This window comes from Photinus pyralis, unplaced genomic scaffold (genome assembly GCF_008802855.1).
Source record: "Photinus pyralis isolate 1611_PpyrPB1 unplaced genomic scaffold, Ppyr1.3 Ppyr1.4_LG6, whole genome shotgun sequence".
Lineage (NCBI taxonomy): Eukaryota > Metazoa > Arthropoda > Insecta > Coleoptera > Lampyridae > Photinus > Photinus pyralis.
The window spans coordinates 27,043,041-27,055,780 of record NW_022170663.1 but is presented as its reverse complement, the minus strand read 5'-3'; the positions used below and the strand labels follow the sequence as shown (position 1 = coordinate 27,055,780).

Below are 12,740 nucleotides of genomic sequence, written 5' to 3'. Positions count from 1 at the left end.
CAACAGCCCATAGTTGAGGAACTTCCCGAAGAGGAAGAAGTAACGCAGGTTGTGGATACTGACGGCAAACGCACAAAGCGAATTGTAAAGAGAAGAAAGATCATCAAGAGACAGGATGGCAAGCAACAAACCACCGATATCGTGACAGTGGAAGATGAAGGAAAACCCGCTGAAACAACTGTGACGGTTAAGGAAGAAGAATTCCCAGAAGAAACACCCAAGCAACCCATAGTTGAAGAACTTCCCGAAGAGGAAGAGGTAATTCAGGTTGTGGGTACAGATGGCAAGCGCACAAAGAGAATCGTGAAAAGACGTAAGATCATTAAGAGACAGGATGGTAAACAACAAACCACAGATATTGTGACAGTAGAAGATGAAGGCAAACCTGCCGAAACAACTGTGACAGTCAAAGAGGAAGAGGCACCAGAAGAACTTCCCAGGCAACCTATAATTGAAGAACTCCCTGAAGAAGAAGAGGTTACTCACGTTGTCGGTAAAGACGGCAAACGAACTAAGAGAATCGTCAAAAGACGTAAGATCATCAAGAGACAGGATGGAAAGCAACAAACCACCGATATCGTGACAGTGGAAGATGAAGGAAAACCAGCTGAAACAACTGTGACTGTCAAAGAAGAAGAATTCCCAGAAGAAACACCTAAGCGACCCATAGTTGAAGAACTTCCCGAAGAAGAAGAGGTTACTCACGTTGTCGGTAGAGACGGCAAGCGCACTAAGAGAATCGTCAAAAGACGTAAGATCATCAAGAGACAGGATGGCAAGCAACAAACCACCGATATCGTGACAGTGGAAGATGAAGGAAAACCCGCTGAGACAACTGTGACCGTAAAAGAAGAAGAATTCCCAGAAGAAACACCCAAGCAACCCATAGTTGAAGAACTTCCCGAAGAAGAAGAGGTTACTCACGTTGTCGGTAGAGACGGCAAGCGCACTAAGAGAATCGTCAAAAGACGTAAGATCATCAAGAGACAGGATGGCAAGCAACAAACCACCGATATCGTGACAGTGGAAGATGAAGGAAAACCCGCTGAGACAACTGTGACGGTAAAAGAAGAAGAATTCCCAGAAGAAACACCCAAGCAACCCATAGTTGAAGAACTTCCCGAAGAAGAAGAGGTTACTCACGTTGTCGGTAGAGACGGCAAGCGCACTAAGAGAATCGTCAAAAGACGTAAGATCATCAAGAGACAGGATGGAAAGCAACAAACCACCGATATCGTGACAGTGGAAGATGAAGGAAAACCCGCTCAAACAACTGTGACGGTTAAGGAAGAAGAATTCCCAGAAGAAAGACCCAAGCAACCCATAGTTGAAGAACTTCCCGAAGAGGAAGAGGTAACGCAGGTTGTGGATACTGATGTCAAGCGCACTAAGCGAATTGTAAAAAGACGAAAGATCATCAAGAGACAGGATGGCAAGCAACAAACCACCGATATTGTGACAGTGGAAGATGAAGGAAAACCAGCTGAAACAACTGTGACGGTAAAAGAAGAAGAATTCCCAGAAGAAACACCTAAGCAACCCATAGTTGAAGAACTTCCCGAAGAGGAAGAGGTAACACAGGTTGTGGGTACTGATGGCAAGCGCACTAAGAGAATTGTAAAGAGAAGAAAGATCATCAAGAGACAGGATGGAAAGCAACAAACCACCGATATTGTGACAGTGGAAGATGAAGGAAAACCAGCTGAAACAACTGTGACGGTAAAAGAAGAAGAATTCCCAGAAGAAACACCTAAGCAACCCCTAAGCAACCCATAGTTGAAGAACTTCCCGAAGAAGAAGAGGTTACTCACGTTGTCGGTAGAGACGGCAAGCGCACTAAGAGAATCGTCAAAAGACGTAAGATCATCAAGAGACAGGATGGAAAGCAACAAACCACCGATATTGTGACAGTGGAAGATGAAGGAAAACCAGCTGAAACAACTGTGACGGTAAAAGAAGAAGAATTCCCAGAAGAAACACCTAAGCAACCCATAGTTGAAGAACTTCCCGAAGAGGAAGAGGTAACACAGGTTGTGGGTACTGATGGCGAGCGCACAAAGAGAATTGTAAAGAGACGAAAGATCATCAAGAGACAGGATGGAAAGCAAATAACCACCGATATCGTGACAGTGGAGGATGAAGGAAAACCGGCTGAAACAACGGTGACGGTCAAAGAAGAAGAATTCCCAGAAGAAACACCTAAGCAACCCATAGTTGAAGAACTTCCCGAAGAGGAAGAAGTAACGCAGGTTGTGGATACTGACGGCAAACGCACTAAGAGAATCGTGAAAAGACGTAAGATCATTAAGAGACAGGATGGTAAACAACAAACCACAGACATTGTGACAGTAGAAGATGAAGGCAAACCCGCGGAAACTACTGTGACAGTCAAAGAGGAAGAGGCACCAGAAGAGATGCCCAGACAACCCATAATTGAAGAACTTCCTGAAGAAGAAGAGGTTACTCACGTTGTCGGTAAAGACGGCAAGCGCACAAAGAGAATCGTGAAAAGACGTAAGATCATTAAGAGACAGGATGGTAAACAACAAACCACAGACATTGTGACAGTAGAAGATGAAGGCAAACCCGCCGAAACAACTGTGACAGTCAAAGAGGAAGAGGCACCAGAAGAAATGCCTAGACAACCTATAATTGAAGAACTTCCTGAAGAAGAAGAGGTTACTCACGTTGTCGGTAGAGACGGCAAGCGCACTAAGAGAATCGTGAAAAGACGTAAGATCATTAAGAGACAGGATGGTAAACAACAAACCACAGACATTGTGACAGTAGAAGATGAAGGCAAACCTGCCGAAACAACTGTGACGGTCAAAGAGGAAGAGGCACCAGAAGAAATGCCCAGACAACCTATAATTGAAGAACTTCCCGAAGAAGAAGAGGTGACGCATGTCGTAGGAAAAGATGGAAAACGCACTAAAATAATCACAAAAAGACGTAAAATTATTAAAAAGCAAGACGGGAAGCAACAAACCACGAATATTGTGACAGTTGAAGAGGAAGGCAAGCCGGCACACACCACGGTAACTGTTTCAGAATCAGAGATAGAAGAGCTTGAGCAGAAGAAAGTAAAACCGAAAACTCGTAAAGTTCTCAAACGAAAGGTAGTAAAGGAACTACCTGAAGCTCTTGAAACATACGATGTTGTAGCAAAGGATGGTAAGCGAAAGCGATGCACTAAGCGTGTACGCAAAATTATAAAAGAAATTGACAATAAGTTCGAAACAACAAAAATTACCACAACAGAGATTGAAGGTGAAAAGCCCACCACCAATATTACCGTGGAAGATACTGGACCATTACCTGAAAGTCAGTTGTTAGACGCGATACCAATTAAGGAGTTGCCCGAAACTGTTGATGTTGAAGACATCAGCGATGACGAGGGTAATAAGATTAAGAGAATTACAAAACGCCGAAAAATAGTGAAGAAGGTGCACGGCATAATTGAAACTACCGAGATTATAACCTTCCAAAATGAGGGAGCGCAACCTCAAACGATGGTTGTTGTGCAACAAGCGAAACCAGAAACAGCCAAGTTTGTACTTCAACCGGAACACATCAAAGATGAGCAGGGGGTTTTGGACGCTGTTAAGTACATTTTGGTATCAAAGGCTTTGGATTTGGAACTCCCTGATCTTCCAGAATCGCTTCTGGACGTACCAGAAGATGAGCAGAAATCAAAGCCCAAAAAGAAGAAGGTTGTAACGAAGAAAATTTCCGAATCTGAGATCATCGATCAGATCGAGGTGGTAGAGGAACTTCCTGAGAAGGTAACTGTAGTTGAGTACGTTGATGACGAAAATAAACCACGTGTGAAAACCATAAGACGGCGTATCATTAGAAAACCGAGAGGTAAATTGATTGAGGTTACAGAAATTGTAACGACGGAGGAGGAAAATGAGGTTCCACAACATACGGTGACCGTGACTGAATATGATCGTGTGGAACCGAGTACTGAGCCGGTTGTTTACCTGAAGGAAATGCCAGAAACTCAGGAAATCGAGATTGATACCTCATCAGATGTTCCGAAGAAGAAAATAACCAAACGGCGTAAGTTAATCAAACGACTTCACAGAGGTTTGGAGACGATCATCATTACTACAGTTATATACGACAATCAAGCACCGGAATTCGGGGTTAGTATCGAGTATAGTGGCACGGAGGCGCCTGTTGATGACGAAGAGGCCGTTGAAAAGCTAAAACGAATTATGCAGAAGGTTCTAATTAAGGAGCTTCCAGAGGAACTCGAAGTTACGGAAGTTCCTTCGGATACGGGCAAAGTGAAGAAGCGAGTCAAGAAGACCAGGAAGATAATTAAGCAGGAGGGAGAGAAGTTGCAGGAAACTGAAATAGTGACCGTGCAGGATGACGACGAATCTCCGAAAACGAATGTGACCATCAAGGAGATTGAACTACCGGAGGATGAGGAGAAGGTGTTGGTCGTTGAGACACCAGAATTGATTGAAATTAGCGAAATACGCGCTAAGGATGGAAAAGCCAAGAGGCGCATCAAAAAAGTGCGTAAATTGATGAAAGAAACAGAAGGGGGATTGGAGACTACCTCAATTGTTACGGTGGAGGACGAGGGCGAATCTCCTAAGACGTACGTAACTGTGGATACAACTGAAATGACGGAGGAAATTAAAGAGCAAGTTGATAGCCTAAAATCGGAGACTGTGGAAGAATTGCCGGAAGTTGTCGAAGTAAGCGAAGAGTTATCGGAGGATCGAAAACCTGTTAAGAAGACGAAGAAAACGCGCAGAATTATTAAAAAAGGCAAAGAAGTGGTTCAGGTAATTGACCTAGTGACTACCCAGCAGGATAAAGATGAACCGGTGACGACGGTATCCACGCAAGAGATTATGCTTCCTGAGTTTGTAAGTGAAGCGGTGACTGTGGAAGAAATTCCGGAGGTGACCGAAGTTGAAGACGTGCGCACCGACGAGAACAGGCAAAAGCGCAGAGTTAAGAAAATTCGAAAGATAGTAAAGGAAGGTGATGGAAAGTTGAAAACCACGGAAATTGTGACGATTGAAGATGAAGGAGAACTACCGAAAGTTACCGTAGAAGAGAAGGAAGAGGAACTTCCGAAAGATACTAAAAAGCCACGCAGGAAAAAGACAAAGGAGGAACCTACCGAAATAAAGGAGCTTTACGTACCTTCCCTGCATGATATTAAAGACGAGAGCGATGTCTTGAGCTCCGTAAAATTGGTGATTTTACAAAAAATTGCGGGATTAGCACCAGCTCCTTCGGTAGTTGAAGAGGAAACTACCGAAGATCTTCCTAAGAAAAAGATTGTGAAGAAGATCAAAAAAGTGAAGAAGATTCCAAAAGAAATAATTACCGAATTGCCCGAAACGGTAGTGGAGCAAGAAATCTTGACTGACACCAGCAAGCCTAAGAAAAGAACAACAAAAACGCGCAAAATTATTAAGCAAAAAGATGGCGTTGTGGAATTAACCGACATAGTTACAACCCAAGATGATAACGAAGAACCACGGGTTGAAGTGTTGATTCAGGAGGTTCCCCTCCCCGAAGCCGTAGACACATTTACTACCGTGGAGGAAACGCCTGAAATTGTTGAGACTGCTGAAATTAAGGATGACAGTGGAAAGACGCGGAAACGAGTAAAGAAAACCCGTAAAATAATTACAAGGGATGGTGACAATGTAGAAACCACCAAAATTGTTACCGTAGATGAAGAAGGTAAACCATCTACAACTGAAGTAACGACAACCACAGAGCAGATCGATGTTAGGACACCAACAGAGGCTGCAATGGAGCTTCCACAAGTAATTGAGATAGAAGAAGTGGTAGTTGGCGGCAAACCAAAGAGAAGAACAAAGAAAACGCGCAAAATACTCAAAGAAAAAGAGGGCGTGTTACAGGCAACCGAAATTACGACAGTGCAAGACGACGATGAAAGGCCAGAGGTGACAGTCACCACTCAAGAATTTAGGCGACCTTCGGAAATAACTGACGGAGTTAAAGTAGAAGAAATTCCTGTTGAATCGGAAATAATCGAAGATGGCAAAAAGAAAAAGATTAAAAGAGTTCGTAGAATTGCGAAAAAGGACGGCGATAAAGTGTACACTACCAAAATTACTACAACTGAAGAGGAAGGTGAAGCACCAATCACGACTGTAACAGTTGAGGAATCGCCACTTGAAGAAAAACCCAAAAAACTAGTACCACAGAAATTGGAGGTGGTAAAGGTAAAGCCTCAAAAAGTAATCACAATGTCCAAAGACGAAGCTATCAAGTGGGGAGAGATCAAGTTGAAAAAGCCCACACTGCCAAAGAAAAAAGAAATCAAGAGCACGAAGTTGAAGAAAATACTACTGAAAAGTAGAATCAAATTTGTGGATTACCCACCAAAGGAATACACGCCTACAATTAGAGAGCTCCAACCGGTTATAAAAGATGCCGGTGTTCTATCAAGAAACATGGAAGAGGCGGAGAAGGTTATCAAAACCAAACGTCGCAAGTTGAAGGTTAAGCAATTGGACAAAGACATTGACGATTCCAAGCAAAATTTGGAAATCGTCGATGACGAGTACAAACGAGGAAAGGCAAAGGACGAGAAAGGGAAACCGGTAAAAATGACAATTGAGAGATGGGAGATCAAACCGGAAAAAGTTAAAGTGGTCGAATCTCTAAAAGAATTGGAGCAAATACAGCTAAAGAAACCGCGCGCGCCTAAGAAACCGGACGACCAAAAGGTGAGGTTACCGAAGTTCCGCCTGAAATCGAGAATATCATTTATCGAGTTCCCCTCTAAGGGAGAAACCCTCCGACTCCCACAAATATCTCGTATCGTAACCATAAAGGGCAAGGGAGACCTATCCAGAAATATTGAGGAAGCTGAGAAGCTTAGGAAGAGAAAAGTGAGGAGATTGAAGGTGAGAGACGGGGAGGAGGTGGACTTGGAAAAACCCGAGTTCGGTGAAGAGGATGAAGAGGAAAAGGAAACGGAGGAAGAGGAAGAGAAACCCAAGTATAAAAGAGAAGGAAAACCTGAGAAGGACAAAGACGAAGAGGAAATTAAACGTTTGGTGATTGGAAAGGGAAAAGTGCCCGAGGTAAAAGACGAAAGAGAGATAGTCAAACTGAAGCCGGTATCGAAAGATAAACCTGCACCTGACGAAGAGGAAAAGATAAAGAAGGTTAAGGACAAACCTCAAGATGTGAAAAAATCTAAAAAACCGAAAAAATCTGATATAGAACTGTCGCCTTTTGAGCCCTATGACATAGATAGAGAAGATGTGGAACTATTAGAGAGGGACAAACCAGAGAAAGACGAAGAAGATGAAGAAGGTAAGGACGTAGAGAAAACACCCAAGCTTAAACGAAAGCCAAAGAAACCTATGCCTGAATCGATTCTGATACCTCTCGAACCTGGAAAACCAAAGCCGAAAGATACCGAAGAGGATAAAGACGTAAAATTCAGAAAGCCTCAAAGGGATCTTCCAAAGCCAGAAGAGGAAGGCATTCGCCTGAAACCATTTGTAAAAGGCGACGAGGACGAAGGTGAACGTAAGCCGGTCGACAGAGACTTGGGCCCGTTGGCTCCTTTGCCCACGGGCGAACCAACCGACGATACAGAATCGCGTGTCGTAGATGATCGCGATAAAGATGCAATCAAAGAAAAGAAGAAACGCAAGAAGAAACCAAAGGAAATTGTGGAACTGCCCGAAACAACTGAAGTCACAGAGGTTATGTCCGAAGAAGGAAAACCGAAGAAGAGGGTGAAGAAGACGCGCAAGATTGTGAAGGAAGAAGAAGGTGTTGTTCAAACCACCGAGATTGTTACAATTCAAGATGAGGAGGAGCAGCCCACAACTACTGTCACAATACAAGAAGTTCCTCTTCCGAAACTGGAAGAGAGAGTTACAATAGAAGAAATACCGGAAGTAATCGAAGTCACTCAGATTGTTGCCGAGGACGGCAAGCGTAAGCGTAGAGTAAAAAAGGTGCGTAAAATAATTAAGCAGGACGATGATAAACTACAAACAACTGAAATTGTCACGGTCGAAGATGAAGGAAAGGCACCTGAAACAACTGTCACAGTTGAGGAAGAGGAGATAACCGAAGAAATTAGAAGGACGAGCAGGAAGAAGCCGAAAAGAGCAATCATCGAGGAACTGCCTGAGGTAACAGAGGTTACTGAGGTAGTATCCGAAGGTAAACCGAAAAAGAGGACGAAAAAGACCAGAAGAATAGTTAAGGAGGAAGATGGGGTGTTGCAAACCACCGAAATAGTTACAATTCAAGATGATCAAGAGCAGCCAAAATTGACTGTCACAGTACAAGAAGTTCTCTTACCGGAAACTGTTGAAGATGCGGTTACCGTTGAAGAAACTCCGGAAATTGTTGAGGTTATAGAAGCTGTTTCTGAAGACGGTAAACCTAAAAAACGCGTGAAGAAGGTGCGCAAGATTATAAAACGAGACGAAGACAAAATAGAAACAACCCAGATTGTTACAGTAGAAGACGAAGGGAAGGCGCCGGAAACGACGGTGACAGTAGAAGAAACCGAGATAGTAGAAGAGCGGCGAAAGAAGAGGAGGAGGAAGCCTAAGGAGGCTGTCGTTGAGGAGCTTCCGGAAGAAATTGTGGTCACGGAAATAATCTCGAAGGAAGGTAAACCCAAGAAGCGAGTGAAAAAGGTTAGAACGATTGTAAAGGAAGAAGATGGGGTTCTGCAAACTACCGAAATTGTCACAATTCAGGATGAGAACGAGCAGCCGGAAACTACTGTCACAGTAAAAGAAGTGATACTTCCAGAGACTGTCGAAGACGCTGTTACGGTTGAGGAAATGCCTGAAGTGGTTGAAGTCACAGAGGTTACCGACCACGAAGGCCAACGCAAAAAGAGGGTTAAAAAGGTGCGAAAGATTGTGAAACAAGATGAAGATACACTGCAAACGACCGAAATTGTTACTGTCGAAGACGAGGGGAAGGCGCCGGAATCAACGGTGACTGTTGAAGAAACGCAGGTCACTGAAGAAACCAGAAAGCTACGTAGAAAGAAGCCCAAGGCTGCAATTGTGGAAGAGTTGCCCGAAACGACTGAAATCACCGAGTTAATTTCCGACGAAGGTAAACCCAAGAAGAGGGTTAAAAAGACAAGAAAAATAGTCAAGGAAGAAGATGGGGTTTTGCAAACCACTGAAATTGTTACCATTCATGATGAAAAAGAACAACCGAAAACGACTGTCACAGTGCAAGAAGTTACGATTCCAAAGACCATCGAGGAAGCCGTCACTGTCGTGGAGATGCCCGAAATAGTTGAGGTAACTGAGGTTGTTAGTGAAGAGGGCAAACCGAAGAAACGGATTAAAAAAGTGCGCAAAATAGTTAAACAGGAAGATGACAAAATACAAACCACTGAAATTGTCACGGTTGAAGATGAAGGAAAAGCACCGGAAACTACTGTAACAGTTGAAGAAACTGAAGTTACAAAAGAAGTGAAAAAGAAGCGCAAGGTAAAGCCTAAGGAAGCAATAGTTGCAGAACTTCCAGAAGTAACAGAAGTCACCGAAATAATAACCGAAGAAGGTAAGCCCAAAAAGAGAGTGAAAAAGACAAGGAAGATCGTGAAAGAAGAAGATGGGGTTCTACAAACTACCGAAATTGTTACGGTCCAAGACGAAAGAGAACAACCACAAACCACGGTCACTGTAGAGGAGGTCGCTCGTCCAAGTCTTTTGGAAGAAGCAATTTCCATTGAAGATATGCCCGAAGTAGTTACCGAAGTGGTTGCCGAGGATGGTAAACGTAAGAAAAGAGTCAAAAAAGTACGAAAAATTATTAAACAAGACGATGACAAAGTGCAGACGACTGAAATTGTCACAGTTGAAGATGAAGGAAAAGCACCGGAAACAACGGTGACCGTGGAGGAAACGCAAGTGATTGAAAAAATCAAAAAGAAACGCAGAAAGCCTAAGGAGGCAATTGTTGAAGAGCTCCCTGAAGAAATAGAAGTGACTGAAATAGTTACGGAAGGAAAACCTAAAAAGAGAGTTAAGAAGACCCGAAAAATTGTAAAAGAAGAAGACGGTGTTTTGGAGACAACCGAAATTGTAACCGTACAGGACGAAGAAGCACAACCGCAAACGACTGTCACAGTGAAAGAGATTCCCCTACCTCAAACAGTAGAAGATGCCACAATCGTAGAAGAACAACCCGAAATAGTTGAAGTTACCGAAATAGTTGCAGAAGATGGTAAACCTAAAAGAAGAACTAAAAAAGTGCGCAAAATCCTGAAACAAGTTGATGATAAAATTGAAACAACAGAAATTGTCACAGTTGAAGATGAAGGTAAAGCACCAGAAACGACGGTGATTATTGAAGAAACAAGGAAAAAACGTAAGAAACCTAAAGAAGTTGAGAAACCCAAACCTGTGGAAAAGGAGCTGTATGTTCCGTCCTTGGAAGAAATTAAAGATGAGAACGATGTATTGAGTGCGATGAAATTGGTTATATTGAAGAAAATGGCAGGATTACCCACTGTGGAAGGTGTTCGCGAAGAAGAAGAAGTTGTAGAAACAATTACAAAAACAAAGAAGAAACGAGTAAAGAAACCCAAAGAAGCAATTGTCGAGGAATTACCTGAAGTAACGGAAGTCACCGAAATAATCGAAGAAGGAAAACCGAAAAAGAGAGTAAAAAAGACTAGAAAAATCCTCAAAGAAGCGGACGGAATTTTAGAAACTACAGAAATTGTCACTACCCAAGACGACAAGGAAAAGCCCATTACCACTGTCACCATTGAAGAAACTGTCCTTCCAAAGACCGTTGAAGATGCCATCACCGTTGAGGAAATTCCGGAAGTGGTTGAGGTAAGCGAGATTGTCGCGGAAGACGGTAAGCCGAAGAAGAGAACCAAAAAGGTGCGCAAAATTATCAAACAGGATGATGAAAAAATACAAACAACGGAAATTGTCACGATAGAAGATGAGGGCAAAGCACCGGAGACTACAGTAATAGTTGAAGAAGAAGAGATCACGGAAGAAACTAAAAAGAAGCGGAAGCGGAAACCGAAAGAGGCAATCGTTGAAGAACTACCCGAGGTGACTGAGGTGACCGAAGTAATAGCCGAAGAGGGTAAACCTAAAAAGAGAGTGAAGAAGACTAGGAAGATCCTCAAAGAAGAAGATGGTGTTGTGCAAACAACCGAAATCGTCACAATTCAAGACGAAAAGGAAGAACCTAAAACCACTGTCACAGTGCACGAAGCAATCCTTCCGAAGACTGTCGATAACGCCGTTACTGTAGAAGAAATGCCCGAAGTGGTAGAGGTTACCGAGGTTGTGGCGGAAGACGGTAAACCAAAGAAGAGAGTAAAGAAAGTGCGCAAAATTATCAAAAAAGACGATGACAAAGTTCAAACGACTGAGATTTTAATAGTTGAAGATGAAGGTAAAGCACCAGAAACGACTGTCACAATAGAAGAAACTGAGGTCACGAAAAAGGTGCGGAGGAAGAAACCCAAAGCACCAGTAGTTGAAGAATTACCCGAGCTTACCGAAGTGACCGAAATAATTACTGAGGAGGGTAAACCGAAAAAGAGAATGACGAAGACCAGAAAGATTATCAAAGAAGAAGACGGTGTTTTGCAAACGACTGAAATAGTAACAGTTCAGGACGAAAAGGAGGAACCTAAAACTACAGTCACGGTACAAGAAGCTATCCTTCCACAAACAATTGAAGATGCTGTCACTGTTGAGGAATTGCCTGAAGTTGTAGAGGTTATGCAAGTTGTTGCTGAAGATGGCAAGCCAAAGAAGAGAGTTAAAAAGGTGCGCAAAATAATCAAAACGGACGATGACGTGGTGCAAACCACTGAAATTGTAACCGTCGAAGATGAAGGCAAGGCGCCTGAAACGACAGTCATCATAGAAGAAACAAGTGCGGCTGAAGCACCTAAAAAGATTCGTAAGAAGAAAGTTAAACAAGCAATCGTTGAAGAACTACCCGAGATTACCGAGGTAACACAGATAATTACTGATGAAGGTAAACCTAAGAAACGGGTAAAAAAGACTAGGAAGATCATCAAAGAAGAAGACGGCATTTTACAGACTACTGAAATAGTGACAATTCAGGACGATAAAGAACAACCAAAAACCACTGTCACGGTACAAGAGGATATACTTCCGAAAACAGTGGAAGATGCCGTCACCATCGAGGAACTGCCTGAAGAAATCGAGGTTACCGAAGTTGTTGCAGAAGACGGCAAACCAAAGAAGCGAGTTAAAAAGGTGCGTAAGATAATCAAAAAGGATGATGACAAGGTGCAAACCACGGAGATTCTGACCGTTGAAGATGAAGGCAAGGCACCTGAAGTTACGGTTACCGTGGAGGAAATCGAAGAAGTCAAAAAGATTCGCAAGAAGAAACCGAAGGTTGCAGTTGTTGAAGAATTACCCGAAGTGACCGAGGTTACAGAAGTAATCAGTGAAGAAGGTAAACCGAAAAAGCGAACGAAGAAGGTTAGGAAGATTGTCAGAGAAGAAGATGGAATTTTGCAGACAACAGAAATCGTAACAATCCAAGATGAGAAGGAAGAACCTAAAACTACTGTCACAGTTCAAGAAGATGTTTTACCAAAGACCGTTGAAGATGCCGTTACCGTTGAGGAAGTGCCGGAAGTGGTAGAGGTTATAGAGGTGGTAGCTGAGGACGGAAAACCAAAGAAGCGGGTCAAGAAAGTGCGCAAA

At 43.0% G+C, this 12,740-nt stretch overlaps 1 protein-coding gene across 5 annotated transcripts in view; it reads left to right on the top strand.

Moving 5' to 3' along the window:
- Positions 1 to 12,740, top strand: part of LOC116173610 (titin-like) — an 80,759-nt gene that overhangs the window by 33,241 nt on the left and 34,778 nt on the right. The window lies entirely within an intron of this gene.